Genomic DNA, 15928 nt, shown 5'->3' on the forward strand with positions numbered 1-15928 from the left:
ATATTTGCCAGGTGGGGCAACCCATGTTTCTTAGTTGTTATGCTGTATGTGGGGGAGGGGTCCAAGAGGGAACAATGCCACTTCCTCAGCTCTCTACCAGCTTTCAGTTACTTCCTCAGCTACCCACAAGCAAATTTTGTCTTTCTGGTGCTAATTCCTGGGTGGGTGGGTTTGTATACATTCTAGGACCCTGTGGGTCTCTCCAATGAAATTTGCTGTGAGGCTGGGAGTTTCTCCTGCTGCTGCAACCTCCACAGGATTTTACCGCCAGACTTTTTGAGGCTTTTTTTCCCCCCATGCAAGAACCCTGGGTTGTGCGGTCTGTCTCGCTCCCCAGTTGTTCTTTCTAGTTATCTGCACGCAAATGGGGGACCACCCAGTCTACCACCTGCCGCCTTGCCTGCTGGGACCTCTAGTCACAGCCTTTCCATGCACCCTGTCCACCCCAGCTGCCCATCTCCGCCTCTCTTACCTGTCTGAATGAATGTTTCTTCTTTAAATCCTTGGTTGTGGGACTTCTACATAGTTCGATTTTCTGGCAGTTCTGGGTTTTTTGTTTTTAAATTTTTTCTTGTCCTTCTTTTGGTTATGCAAGGAGGCACAGTGTGTCTACCTATGCCTCCATCTTGACCAAAGTCCAAAGCTTTCCTTTCTTGACCCATTTTAATATGTGGTTGATGGTGAGCTGTGAACCATGAATTGCAAAGGAAGCTTTCGGGGCACTTAAAAAAAACTAAGCATACTAAGCACACCTCATCCAAATGACAAATAACTCAATATAGAATACTGAATACAAAATACACTGGCCGTTCTGGCTGGCTGTAACCAAAGATTACCTTTATCGATGTTTGAGGATATTACAAAGTTCTTAGGGATAAGCGTGCCACAAAGAAAAAGCATTAGGCTCATTCCTCTTCCCAATGAAAGTGGTCTTTGTTCTCTTCATGTAAAACCCAGTCCGAATTATTCTTTAGGTCTATGCCTATGATCATCCTTCTGGCAAAAGGCCATGTCACTACATCCTTTATTACATGTTCTGGTCCTAACATAAGATATGGGATTTCTTAAATTGTTCATTTTGGAGTTCCATCTAAGACCTCCCAACTCTAGCGTATATACTTCACTACTGCATTTAGTTAAAAGGCAGTAGGGCAGTAAGTTCCTGAAATGAACACCAAGATTCAGCATAGTGGTGTCTTTCTGGACAGCCTTCTAGTCCTGATAAGCACAAGCCAGTGAAAAGTGTAGCTAAGCCAAAGACGTCTCAACCCAAAAGCCAGCTGGAATTTCACCCATACACATGATAATAAACTTCTAAGGGGACTCAGGAACATGTCTGCATGGTATACTATTCACTGGGAGAAAAGTGTTCGGTGTTGTTCTCCATTGTCTTATGAGGCATTCTCATCTTCTTTGAAGAATACTGGCCTCCTGTATTAGGTGAACATAGTTCCACTATCAACTAAAACTATTTCTCTCCCTCTGTGTGTGTGTAATTGTTTATGCTATTACAATTGTCCCAATTTATCTCCCTGTGCCCCTCTACACCCAGCCCGCCCCCCACCCCCCACCCCCATAGTCAATCCCCACATTTTGTCCATGACCATGGGTCATGGATATATGTCCTTTGACTAATCCCTTCGCTTTCCTTTTTTTTTTTTTAAGATTTTTTATTGATTTTTTTTTTTTTAGAGAGAGGGTAAGGGAAAGAGAAACAGAGGGAGAGAAACATCAATGCGTGGTTGCCTCTCATGTGCCCCCCACTGGGGACCTGGCACACAACCCAGGCATGTGCCCTGACTGGGGAATTGAACCAGCGACCCCTTGGTTCGCCGGCCACTACTCAATCCACTGAGCCCCACCAGCCAGGGCTCCCTTTACCTTCTTTCAATCAGTCCCCACCTGACCCTCCCTTCTTACAGCTGGCACTCTGTTCCATGTTTCCACGCCCCTGATTCTATTTTGCTTGTTAGTTTACTTTGTTCATTAGATTCCACTTATAAGTGACATCATATGGTATTTGCCTTTTAACTGACTGGCTTATTTCATTTAGCGTAATAGTGTTCAGATCCATCCATTTTCTCATAAAAGGTAACAGTTTTTCTTTGTTACTGCTGTATAGTATACCATTATATAAATCTACCACAGCTTTTTCATCCACTCACCTACTGCTAGGAACTTAGGCTGTTTCCAGCACTTGGCTATTGTAAATTACGCTGCTATGAACATTGGGGTGCATAGGTTCTTTTGAACTGGTGTTTCAAGATTCTTAAGATATATTCCCAGAAATGGAATTGCCTGGTCAAAAAGCAGTTCCATTTTTAATTTTCTGAGGAGATTCCATACTGTTTTCCACACTGGCTGCACCAGTCTGCATTCCCACCAACGGTGCACTAGGGTTCCCTTTTCTGCACAACCTCACCGGAACTTGGTTGTTGATTTGTTTATGATGGCCATTCTGACCGGTGTGAAGTGGTATCTCATTGCGGTTTTAATTTGTGTCTCTCTGATGACTAGTGATGTTGAGCATTTTTTCATATATTTAGGGGCCATCTGCATATCCTCTTTGGAGAATTGTCTCCTCAGGTCCTTTGTCCATCTTTTAATTGGATTATTTGTCTTCCTAGTGTTGAGTGTTGGAGTTCTTTATATATTTTACAAATTAACCCCTTGTCCAATGTATCATTGCAAATATGTTCTCCCATACAGTGGGTTCCCTTTCAATTTTGCTGATGGTTTCTTTAGGTGTGCAGAAGCTTTTTAACTTGATGTAGTCCCACTTGTTAATTCTTTTTCTTTGTTGCCCTTGTCCTAGAAGATATATCGGCAAAAAAATTGCTTCACGGGATAGCTGAAATTTTACTGCCTATGTTTTTCTCTAGGATTTTTGTGGTATTGCCTACCAGCTCTGTGGCTCTGTAGGGGGAGTGTTCAAAAAGTGGACAATAACCTCTGCTCGCCTTTCTGTGTGGGAGAAAGCTGTCCCCCAGTTTTCACCTTGATGACAAACACTTCAGTTCCTCCCTGTATGTCACTGGTGCCCTTCAAGCTGCTACCCCAGTGCTGGAGCTCAGACGGAATGAGTCTGGGTGAGTCCATGTGTGGGAACTGGAAGAGAAACTGCTTGGGACTCCAGCACTTCTTTCACCAAGTCAATTCCTGCTGGTTTTCACAGCCAGAAGTTATGGGGACTCACCTTCCTGGCACTGGAACCCTGTGCTGGGGTCCTGGTGTGGGGCTGGGACTCCTCACTTCCAAGATATCCCTCCTGAATTTGTATCCACCACACGTGGGTGTGGGACCAACCCATTTTGTGTGTCTGCCCCTCTTACCAGTCAGGATGAATGTGGTTTATTTAATTGCGTAGTTGTTGGACCTTCCATTCAACTCGATTTCTGACGGTTCTGAGTGATGGTTGTTCTATATTTTAGTTGTAATTTTGATGTGGTTGTGCGAGGAGGCAAGCCACATTTACCTATGTGCCATCTTGACAGAAAGTGTCTTGAATGTTTTGGGTTTTTTTAATTTGAGGTTGCTTTCTAGTTCCATGGCATTGTGATACATGCCCCGACCCCCAAATGCTTGATATGATTTAAATCTTCTTGAAATTTTTGAGGCTTATTTTATGTCCTAACATGTGGTCTATCTTTGAAAATGATCCATGTGCACTTTAGAAGAATGTGTATTCTGCTGCTTGGATGACCTGTTCTGTAAATATCAATTACATCCATTTGATCTAGTATGTCATTGAGGTCATTCTATCCTTGTTCATTTTTTTTGTCAGGAAGGTCTATCTATTGCTGACAATGGGGTGTTAAAATTCCCTGCGATGATGTATTGCTGTTAATCTCATCTTTACTGTCCACTAAGATTTTGTTTATATATTTAGGAGCTCCTATGTTGGCTGCATTTATGTTTACAAGGGTTATATCCTCTTGTTGGATTGATCCCTTTAATATTATGTAGTGACCTTCTTTGTCTCTTGTTATGGCCTTTGTTTTGAAGTCTATTTTGTCAGCAATACTTCTGTATTGCTACTCCAGCATTTTATTCATCTCCATTTGCATGGAATATGTTTTTTCCAGCCCTTCACTTTTAGCCTTTGTAAATATTTTGATCTGAGATGGGTCTCTTGTGGACAGCATATATATGAGTCATGTTTTCTTATCCATTCAGCTACCCTATGTCTTTTGATTGAAGCATTTAATCCACTTACATTTAAGGTTATTATTTTCAGGTACTTTTCATTGCCATTTTTTTTTAAACATTCAATTTCATTTTCCTTAAACGAAATAGTAGAGTGAGTCTTTTTTTTTTAAAGATTTTATTTATTTATTTTTAGAGAGAGAGGAAGTGGGGGAGAAAAAGAGGGAGAGACACATTAATGTGTGGTTGCTTCTTGTGTGCCCCCAACTGGGGACCTGGCCCACAACCCAGGCATGTGCCCTGACTGGGAATTGAATCAGCAACTCTTTGGTTCACAGCCATGCTCAATCCACTAAGCCACACCAACCAGGGTCATTGCAATTGTTTTTTTATACCTAATTTTCTATCTCTCTCTATTTCTTTTTCTTAAAGCAATTTCTTTAATGTTTTTTGCAATACTGGTTTGGTGGTAATGAACCTTATCTTCAAGTGTAACATGTGATGGAGGTGATTACAGTCAAGTTACTGAAACGGATGGCTTACAATCTAATGTCTGTAGTTACATTGTTGCTAAAGTGTCCTGTATTTATCAGAGAATAAGATTCTTTCAGGCATGTGAAGTCTTTAAGACCTTAATACACCTGATTCCCCACCCTTCTCCGAAGAACTCCCAAATTGAACACAGTGGTAGGTACTTAAGAAACACCAGAGGACACAGGCTGGCCTATTAGTTTCAAGATAGAAGGCCAAATAAAGAATGAGAAGCCAGACAAAGGGTGAGAGGATGGTTGGGTATAATAATGGAGGCATCTCAAGTTGGGACTTCTGTATAAACATGATGGTCCAATAACTCCATTTCCAACATATTAAGCAGATTGGAAGTAAAACAGGGAAGTGGCAAAGGAATAATTCTTTTCAAAGCACTGCTGTTAACTATTGTGCCTGCTAGACAGGGCTGGGTAATAGTAGAGGTCCGATCATCCCTGACTTTGTGGGGCGGGGCACTTGATAGGTCACAAAAACCTGTGTTCCCTCATTCCTGCAGGATATGTTCCCTTCCCTACATGCTGCCCCAACACCTCCTGTGCTGCTCCCCATCAGCCTGACATCGCATCCCCATACCACAGGAAACCACGCCTTCCCTACTGCTTTGGTGGCCTAAATGACAGCCTGAAGTGGTCCATCTCCCAGTGCTTGAACTCACCCAGAGCATGCACAATCACTGTCCCCCAAAATACACAGAACCAGAACTGGCATTAAGGGGACAGAGGTGGGGTTGGGCCTTGCCAAGGAGATTGGGTGATGTGAACATAGCTGCTGTGATCACACTTATTCTTGGACTGATGCTTGATTTCTTCAAAGTACTTTTCAGTCTTTTCTTCTTTTAAACATATTCCAGATGGACCCTCCATTCCTTCCTCTCTTCCCCTGTTCCCCCAAACCCTCAGGTCCTCACTCTTATGTATTCCCCCTACCCAATAACTCTCAAATAGAATTCCTAATAACATCAAGCTGTGTGACAGAAAATGTCGACCAGCTATTTACTACCCCAGGTAATCATCTGTTCAGCTCTAATACTCTATTGAGTATGAACTTGTATTGCTTCCCTCAGACCACAGATACTTTTACCTTGAGGCTCAGGAGGGGCAACCCAGGACAGCTCTGGTGATAGCAGAGACCCCAAAGCAGTTGGAACAATTTCAACCATCTTCTGAGATGCACCAGCTTTCTGAAACAGCAACAGGTTGTCGACCATGGGAAAGCCTAATAATGTCAAATGAGCCCTTGTCTTACCACCGTGCTTCTTGGATCTGAAGGCACCTTCCAGATTCTGCCTAAAGCTATCTTATGGTTTGGTCATTAGGCATCCAGCAGCAGGGTAATGTAAGTGATTCTAATTCCTGGTATTTGTCATTCCTCAGGGGCCAGGGTGAAACAATGTGACTTCCTAGACAGACTAACCTAATTCAGAGGCACTGAAAAATGAAAGATCCCTGGTGATGTGAACATTTATTTACTTAACAGCCAAGCTGCTATTAAACTACAGCTGAGTCACCTGGGGTTGAAGGCTCACAGACAGAAGAGCAGGGAGGCAAGACACAGAGCATAGACCAGAGTGCAGTACAACAGCCTTCAACAAGTAAGCCCAGCACACACAACCACCCTTTTTAAAAAAGATTTTTTAAAAGATTTTATTTATTTTGAGAGGGGAAGGGAGGGAGGAGAGAGGGAGAGAAAGATCAATGTGTGGTTGCCTTTTGCGTGCCTCCCACTGGGAACCTGGCCTGCATATCAGGCATGTGGCCTGATGGAATCAAACTGGCAATGCTTTCGTTTGCAGGCTGGCACTCAATCCACTGAGCCACAACAGTCGGGGCCTCATTCTTAAGATGCTATAAAGCCCCTCATTTGCCTGGCTCCAGACATGAACCCCCAAAAACCAGCACGTAGAAATGCCTTGTATGGTACCACAAACTATAGTTGAATCACTGGCACTCCTGAGATCCCAGGAGACCATAATTCCCAACTTGATGTGGACTGCAGCCCTCAGGATCCGTGTGTTGTGGCTGCAGTGCACAAATTCACACGGACTACAGAAATCCTGTGGAGAAAAAGGGACGGCATGGCCACTCTCTGAGTGAGAGAGGGCAAGAGGGCCAGGGAACCCGCCCCCCCCCGCCCCCCCCCCCCCCCCGACAGGCTTTTATTGCTTTTCTGGGCACATTACATTGAGGATGGTTCTCATTTACTATGCATAGGTTCGATGTAGGTGATTACCTTTTGCAGAAAACAAAGGAAAGAATGTTGCTAATTACTTCAAAGAGAAGGATGTTACAAATCAAGGGGGAAAGTGGTTGAAGTGGTTACACTCCATACTTGGAAGGTTTAGCTCAACTTTAGGAAGTTAAAGATACTCAGTAAACATTTGCTGCCTCAATCCAGGGTGAGGGAGTTTTAACAAAAGCAAGCCTCATAGCAGCCTAGGTAGAGTGCAGGCCTGATTTCCCACAGGAGAACCTGTCCCTGGGCGTGGGTCTAGTGTACCAGATCTCACTCCCCACTGGCTTTTCCAAGTGGGGGCTGGGCAGCATTTCCCACACACGGAATGGTTCCCTATACAAACTCCAACACATTTATATTCCAAAAGAAGGATAAATAACCCACACACTCACTCCCATCCACTCTGCTGATAATTTTATGAGGATTTCTTTATTGTATAAGCATGCAGGCAGGGGTTAAACTCTGAATATAAAGGATTGGAGAAAAAGGTGAGAAGGAAGATTATTTTTTAAAAATTCAAGACAATGTTAGACTCAAATTAGATCGATGGAAGAGGTTAAGAAGGGATAATAAGTACATGTGCCAGAGGTAGAAGAATAAACAGGAATTCCTGAGGAGCCTTCTATGTAGGGACTAAGAGTTTGGACCTGGACATAAATTCTGGCTCTGCACATGACTTGCTATGTAACCTTTGACAAGTCAGCTAGACTATGTAAGCTACAATTTCCACATCTATAAAATGTGGATAATTATACTCATAGAACCTAAAGGAAAGGATTATTGTCAGTATTAAATCCTTTAATATATGAACTGTGCCTGACACATAGTAACAATTCAATAAGTATCAGCTACTTCTGAATCTAGGGCCCAGCAATCTGGGTCTGTCAGTCACTGTGCTTTGCTCTTATTAGGGCGATAATTGCCAGGTAAGAAACCGAACTCTGCATTGTACCTGGTGTAAGAACTTGTGCACACTACAATGGAAATGACTTTTCATGTATGTGAACTTAAGTGCATTTAACTTAAACCTGAAAAAACTTAAGAGCTAGAAATTTAAAAACTTCATGACCAAGTCAAAGCTAAGAGCCAATAGAAAGAACAGATTCTCAATTCCAAAGGGAATTTTTTTTAATACTGAAAAAGGAGTAAGGCCTGACTTTCCAAAGGCTTCAATCAACTGGAGATGCAGGTCTGACACCCAAAGCCCACACTCATCCTACCTGACAGCAGGTCTCTGTCAGGGCAGTGGGCACTGATGGCCGCAACCACTGCCACAGGAGTATCTCTGAAGAACACACGGTGCTTAGTTCTCCCTCTGTGCATAGCCATTTTCTTTCCTATTTAAAAAAAAAAAACAACTTACTTACAAAACAACTGCCCTGATGGGGGCAGGCTAACTGCATTGCAATTGAATCAAATGCTTAACTGCTAAGGAACCATGTGTATCCCTTTGACAGGTATTTAAGTGCATATGAGGCATGTTGCCAGGCAAATATTGGGAAATTTTCATGTTTGAAGGGTAGCCATGCTTCTCTTCCTTCAGTATGTGTAAGTGAATTGAATCCTGAACAATTCAAAGCTTCTTGGAATGTAAAATGCCATGAATTGAGTCTTCAAATTCAAACTGTAACTTAAAAAGCATTCTGATCTTGTTAAAATTATCTCTCCAATTCACACTTTGATTATCTGTGCAATGTAGATGATATAACACCAATTAAAATGAACACATTGGGGGATGCAGGGGAGAGAATATCTGCAAGGCACATGGTAGACAAAATTAATAGGGACACAGACATAAGATACTCAGTTTGACATAGTAAAGCTATGTTACTAATGGGTTTTCTTTAAAGTAAACCAGTTGTACAATGCATTATAGTTTATTCTGCAGTTTAAATGAATAAAACTGTCTCCCTCTTATGGAAACACAGCCCTCTCCCTAGCAACATTGCAGACTATGGGATGGAATAGTTCCTCACCTAAGTTAACTCTGCAGTCCTCAGTGGACAAAGTGGCAAGTCAAATGGAGGCTTAAGATCTGTATGTAAAGTGGCCTGAATTTCCAAAGCTTAGCCTAGAAAGAGATATCTGGGAAAAAACAGTTGATGATAGGTTGGCTCCCAGAAATCGCTGTCCTGGAAGTCAGATAAAGAAACAAAAAAGCAGTTAGTTCTCTCCTTGGGGAGTCAGTTGAGTACTTTGGAACAACACTCATTCTAAAGGGCTTCTTCTGTGAAATGTGGTTACATTGCATAAACATGTGTATAATATTGTTGTTAGGATGGAGTCATCACAAGAGGTAATACCCTTGACCTCTCTGGTGAAGGGTAAGTAGAAGCATCCAAAAATGACATTGTAGTATCCTGGGGCAATTCAGAGCTTAGGCTCTTGCATCATAAGATATGGATTCAAAAAGGGAGTCTAGCCCTGGCTGATATGACTGAATAGATTGAACGCTGGCGTGCAATCACAGTTGGTAAGATTTATTACATCAAGTAGAAGCAATTACAACAATCTGGGTTTGGCTGTCTCTGAAACAAACAAACCTTGGGGGAAATGGCCTTTAAGCATTTCTATGATTTACTATGATTACTATGAATGAGTGTTATTCCAAAGTACTCCATCGGCTTCCCAAGTAAAGAACTAACTGCTTTTTGGTTTTTTTATCTGGCTTCCAGGACAGAGAGTATGATTTACTATGTCTGCCGTGTTTAAAAACCAGATGTGGAGACAAGGGTCACATCCAGGTGTTCTACTAGAGACACACCCCAGTTAATCTTGACACACCTCTCCTATAAACTCTTCTGTCTGTATCTAGCATGGTCCAGCATTTAAATTTTTTAAAAAGGCAATTCTTAAGGAGTTCCTCATCTTCCTAGGAGCTTAGTCACCACTCAGCATTGAAAGCAGGACCTCATTTTTACCTCCAACTAAAGCTTCATTGTTAAAGATAATGAGACAGAGCCTACAGAACACAAGCTCTAGGGCCAAATCGCTTGACTCTGTGACATCTGGGGGTATTGTTACTGAGGGTAACTAAACTCAATGACCGCTTCTGAAAAAATAAGGGCTAATATTATGGTTCACTTCCTGAGCATCAAAACTAAGTTAATGCACACGAGGAACACTATGTAAAATTTATGATGTGCTCAGTTAATGTGAACTATTATTATCCAAAGACTATTATTTGTCTATTGTATAAAATGTACTTCTGTTTGAAAGAGACCAAATAGATAAGAGAGGATTAAGAGGTATTTAAATGAGAAGAAATAGTTGTATTTGGTAGAATGTGCTGGAAAAACATTAAAAGGGTAAAAGAATCTGGCAGCCATTAGAAGTATATTATTTAGTAAAAGAGAAAGGAACAGAACCATCTCAAAACATAGGGATGAAAGGCAAAGAATGGTGGATGACAGCAGGGCACTAGATAATTTGTCAGTGGTAAGAATGAATTAAGTGTGAAAAGGTATAGTGATATATAAATAATGTCTGCTTCTTTAATTTGTGTCTAATTACTTTACATCTGACTTTATTCACATCAATGAATTCAAGATATGTAAAACAGACAAAAAATAATCAGGTAGGGAACAAATTTGTAATAAAGGAAATCGTCAGGGAGATATACATACAGATGTTTCCATAAGTATGTTAACTGCACTGTTATGTTCAAATTTTACTTTTAAAAACTTAAAAATACTAATGCGTAAAAGGGAGGAAAATGTTATACAAAAAAATCACGGTCCAATTGGAAATTTGTATGCATTCATATTTTTAAGTATATTTTATTGAATATGCTATTACAGTTGTCCTACATTTTTGATAATTGGAACACTTACTGTTCAGGTCCTGGGCCCATTTTTAAAATTAATTAATTGATTGATTAATTAATTTATTTATTTTTACAGAGAGAGTGGAAGGGAGGGAGAAATCGAGGAAGAGAAACATCTATGTGAGAGAGAAACATTGATTGGTTGCCTCTCCCATGACGCTTACTGACACGGATCCTGGCCTGTAGGATCCAGTGTTATGGCTGCAATATACAAATACAAACGGACTACAGAAATCCTGTGGAGAAAAAGGGACGGCATGGCCACTCTCTAAGTGAGAGAGGGCGAGAGGGCTAGAGAGAGCCCAAGAGAGAGAGCCAACCCCTGGCCTGGACAGGCTTTTATTGCTTTTCTGGGCACATTACATTGAGGGCGATCCTCATTTACCATGCACAGGTTCACCACAAGTGATTACCTTTTAAGGAGGACAAAGGACAGGACACTGCTAATTACTTCAAAGAGAAGGATGTTACAGCTCAAGGGAGAAACTGCTCACACTCCATACTTAGGTGGTTTAGCACAGACTTTGGGAAGTTAAAGATACTCAGTAAACATTTGCTGCCTCAATTCAGGGTGAGGGAGTTTTTTAGCAAGAGCAAGTCTCATAGCAGGCTAGGTACAATGCAGGCCTGATTTCCCACTGGAGAACCTGTCCATGGATGTGGGTCCTGCCCGCCAACCTCGCTCCCCACTGGCTTTTCCGAGTGGGGGCTCAGCTACACTTCCCACACTTGGAACGGTTCCCCACATCTCCCCCCTTGTTTTTAGTTAGGACCGCTATAGATCCCACAAAGCTTGCTACTTGCTGGTCTCTCACACGACCTTGGGAAAATAATTTGTAAATGCAGCAAAGTACACAGAGTATTATTATAATCAGTAAACAACCGGAGGTTCCAAAGACCCACATTCTGGATTAAGTTCATCAAACAAGTTTTTTGGGTTTAGCCAGCCGAGATTGGCATGGAGGGTTTGGAAAACCTCTTGCTTAGTTAGGTGTTGAATGTCCTGCAGCTGCTGATGCAATGTTAGCTGCAATTTATCCATTTGTCCTTTCAAATTGGTAGAAAAAGTCCCTCTAGGTGATGTTGACTATCACTCCAGCAGTACTGGATGGAATTGCACTTCAGGGTGGGTGAGGTACAGCTTGCAGAATCCTGGATCAGAAGAGTCCAATGGGGTGGAGGTGGGTCACTGCCAGGGAAGCCTTTTCTCATATGGCTTCACCCTCTTCAGTGCAGCTCCAAAGGTCCTTCTGGAGAGAAAAAACAAGCATACCCTCTTCCCCAAGTTTATAGTGCAACTGGGCCTTCCCATTTCCTTCCCCTAATGGGTCTTTGTATGAGACCAAGGGGTGTGGGACTGCAGGCCTGTTTTGCCCAAGGTGTTTGTCTATGGGTGACTTTAAATTATCACAATTAAAAAAATTGTACGTATTTATTGCCAGCATGATTAAAATCCTGGGGGATAGTGAATAACTTCTGTTTGCCAAATTATTTGAGGTTGCAAACCTCTTGGGTTAGCACAGAAAGCAGGGTGATGTGCATTCCCCAGAGTGAGGAGGTCCCTGCCCCAGGAATTAAATGGGGCGGGGAGGAAGTAAGGCTGAATTCGTCCAACTTGCCTACTTGGATCAAAACAATTAAGAGACTACACACCTTTCCAGGGTTGACAAATGTCCCAATTCCAGTTATAGAAATATAAAGGTTATAGAAATCCCTTTTTCAAAACTAAACACGCTGGGGCCTCCCCTTGGAGACGTGCAGTCTGCGCCAATTTTAAGTCTGCTGTTAGGCGCCCGCGGAGGCCGGGTGCTGCACCTAACCGTGGCCCCGGGGCAGCCCCTGTGGGTGGTGATGTGCTGGGGCTGGGTGCTGGGAAAGGAGGCGAGGAGGACCAACGCCTACTCCACCCCGGCCCCTGCTTGGCAGAAAAACCTGGCCCCGATGCGCCGGGGCTGTGCTGTGAGCGCGAGCACACCCGCGCCCTGGCTGAGCTCACCTGGCAGGGCTGTGTTGCCCTCTGCAGCTGGAGCGGACCGCAGAAAGGGCCTAGCTGGCGCGCATCAGCCCCTTCCTCTTTTTGTCCAAGCTTTTCCTGACTATGAGGGTTGCTGTGCCCTGCTTTTCCCCATATTCCAAATGTAAAGATCCCTTATCTGGGAGACATTCAGCAGCCTTAAAAAGCTACTGAATTAGCCGAAAACATTGCTCTGTTCCTTAGAGAGCCTGTTCCCCATGGTAGAGGATTCGTAGAAACCTTTAAAGAAAATTTTTAAACAAAAGAATCTTTTCTGAAATTCTTCCCGCCGCAAACGCGGCAATTATAAAACCAGTTTCAGTTTTGCTTTTTACTCTGCCTGCTCCTTTAAATCTCACTTCTTGCTAGTGAGGGGAGTGTAGTGGGTCGAAATGTGCTGTTGGTGAAAGACCATCAGGGAGAGGGGCACCGGACTTTCCCAGTACCCTAACCCTGCTTATGGGTCTCAGGTCCTCCCCAAGTGTTTAGAACCGCAAGGGTGGGGCTCGAAGTGCTAGATGACCAACCTTTATATCAGGCTTCCCCGGATGAGCCAGAAGTTAAATTAGGTGATGTTGGAGGTCCCTATAAGGCCCCCGCATGTCTTGGGAATTGATCCCAGACACCCTCGTAAGGTTCCGACTCACGTGGGAACACCCGATTTCTCAGGCTGAGGGGAGGAAGTGCCTTCTGTCTTCGGAGCTTGGCGAATGCCAAAAGTCTCATACAAAATCTGTGACTAACACTAAATTCTTCTGGAAAGCGAACTTCGGAGTCCGGCCGAAACTGAAACACTCATTCCCTATCCACTTTTCCTTATGCAGGCAGATGGAGCAAAAAGGCAAAGTTGAAAGGGCCACAAGAGGTGGCTTGAAAGAATTTACTGAGATGCTTTTAAAATATCCCTGTAACTAGTTGCTGTTTTTAAAGCCGATTAAAGGGAAAGTCTTTGCTCTTTCTCCCAAGCCTAGACCTAGTTGGGGGTTGTGCCATGGGGGATGGGCTTGTGAGTGTTTTCACAGTGTGCCTCTCCTTGCGTGCACTTTTGCTTGCGGCTGGCAGGGAAACCTAGTGTTCTGTCCTGGTCCACGTCGAGCTTATCCTCTCACGGGTGTCTTCTAGTGGCGAGCGCCCTTGTGGCTTTTTACTGCTCGACCCGTGCCCGCGAGATTGCGGCAGATGCTTGGGAGAGAGAGCAAGGCTCCTGCTTACTAAAGAAGGTACAGTTGCAAAGCGGTCGCAAGAGAGGGCAACCTAGGAAGAAAACCCTTTTCCTCTGAGATCCAACACACCCTATGACATAACTGAAAAGCACTTGGTGTCGTCGGCCCTTACCTGGGCTGATGCACACACTCCAACCAAGTTGGTGTGTTGACCACAACTGCAGCTCATAGCCCTGGGTCCCTGTTCCTGGGCACCAGATAACACAGATCCCGGCCCTCAGGATCCCGTGTTGTGGCTGCAGTATACAAGAAATACACACGGACTACAGAAATGCTGTGGAGAAAAAGGGATGGCATGGCCACTCTAAGTGAGAGAGGGCGAGAGGGCTAGAGAGAGCCCAAGAGAGAGAGCCAACCCCCGGCCTGGACAGGCTTTTATTGCTTTTCTGGGCACATTACATCGAGGGTGATCCTCATTTACCATGCACAGGTTCACCACAGGTGATTACCTTTTAAGAAGGACAAAGGACAGGACACTGCTAATTACTTCAAAGAGAAGGATGTTACAGCTCAAGGGGGAAACTGCTCACACTCCATACTTGGGTGGTTTAGCACAGATTTTAGGAAGATGAAGATACTCAGTAAACATTTGCTGCCTCAATTCAGGGTGAGGGAGTTTTTTAGCAAGAGCAAGTCTCATAGCAGGCTAGGTACAATGCAGGCCTGATTCCCCACGGGAGAGCCTGTCCGTGGATGTGGGTCCTGCCTGCCAGCCTTGCTCCCCACTGGCTTTTCCAAGTGGGGGCTGAGCCACGTTTACCACGCGTGGAACAGCTCCCCACAGCCTACCAGGGAACTAGCCTGCAGCCCAGGCATGTACCCTGACTGAGAATCTAAATAGCAACCCTTTGCTCTGTGGAATGATGCCCAACCACTGAGCCATGCTGGCTAAGGCTTTTTAAAAGTATTCTATTTATTGATTTTTAGGGAGAGAGAAATATTCATTTGTTGTTCTACTTATTGATGAATTCATTGGTTGCTGCTTGTATGTGCCCTGACTGGGGATCGAACCCGCAACCTTGATGTGTCAGGACAATGCTCTAACCAATGGGGACACCAGCCAGGGCCCCCCTTTGCCAATTTTTAAATTGGATTGTTTGTCTTCCCAGCATTGAGTTTGATGAGTTCTTTATCTATTTTGTAGATCAAACCGTTGTCTGAGGTATTGTTGGCAAATATATTTTCCCATATAGTTGGTTCTATTTTCATTTTGATGATGTTTTCTTTAGCCGTGCAGAAGTTTTTTAATTTGATGTAGTCCCACTTGCTTATTCTTTATTTCCCTTGCCCAAGAGGATGTATTGGTGAAAATATTGCTACATGGAATATCTGAAATTTCACTGCTTATGTTTTCCTCTAGGACTTTTATGATGTCATGGCTTGCATGGCTTGTGTTTAAGTCTTTTATCCATTTTGAGTTTATTCTGCTGTACAGTGTAAGTTGGTGTTTGAGTTTCATTTTTTTGCATGTACCAATCCAGATCTCCCAGCACCATTTGCTGAAGAGCCTATTTTTAGTGTATTTTATGCTCTTGCCCCTTTGTCAAATATTGATTGATCATAGAGACATGAGTTTATTTCTGAGCTGTCTGTTCTTTCCACTGATCTATGTGTGTCTGTTCTTATGCCAGTACCAGATGGTTTTGATTACAGTAGCCTTGTAATACAGTTTGATATTAGGTATTGTGATCCCTCCTACTTTGTTCTTCTTTTTCAGCATTGCTGTGGCTATTCGGGGTCATTTTTGGTTCCATATAAAAATTTGAAATACTTTTTCTAAATCTGTGAAATATGTCTGTGGTATTTTAATGGGGATTGCATTGAATCTATAGATTGCTTTGGGTAGTATGGACATATTAATGATAATTAATATGTTCTTCCAATCCATGAACATGGTATGTGCTTCCATTTATTTGTGTCATCCGTAATTTCTTTCTT

The 15928-nt window shown here is 43.1% G+C and overlaps 1 protein-coding gene across 20 annotated transcripts in view; it reads left to right on the forward strand.

Moving 5' to 3' along the window:
• Window positions 1-15928, forward strand: part of ZCCHC13 (zinc finger CCHC-type containing 13) — a 171285-nt gene that overhangs the window by 102257 nt on the left and 53100 nt on the right. For 2 of the 20 annotated variants that reach the window (XR_011650764.1, XR_011650770.1), the window contains one exon: window positions 2883-4710. The exons of 17 other annotated variants lie outside the window; for them this stretch is intronic. The gene's annotated coding sequence lies outside the window, so the exon portion shown is untranslated. Of the gene's footprint in view, window positions 1-2882; window positions 4711-5758; window positions 6812-15928 lie in introns of those variants that run through there. One more of the 20 variants, XR_011650769.1, reaches the window with a different exon arrangement.

This window comes from Desmodus rotundus, chromosome X (genome assembly GCF_022682495.2).
Source record: "Desmodus rotundus isolate HL8 chromosome X, HLdesRot8A.1, whole genome shotgun sequence".
NCBI classification, from domain to species: Eukaryota; Metazoa; Chordata; class Mammalia; order Chiroptera; family Phyllostomidae; genus Desmodus; species Desmodus rotundus.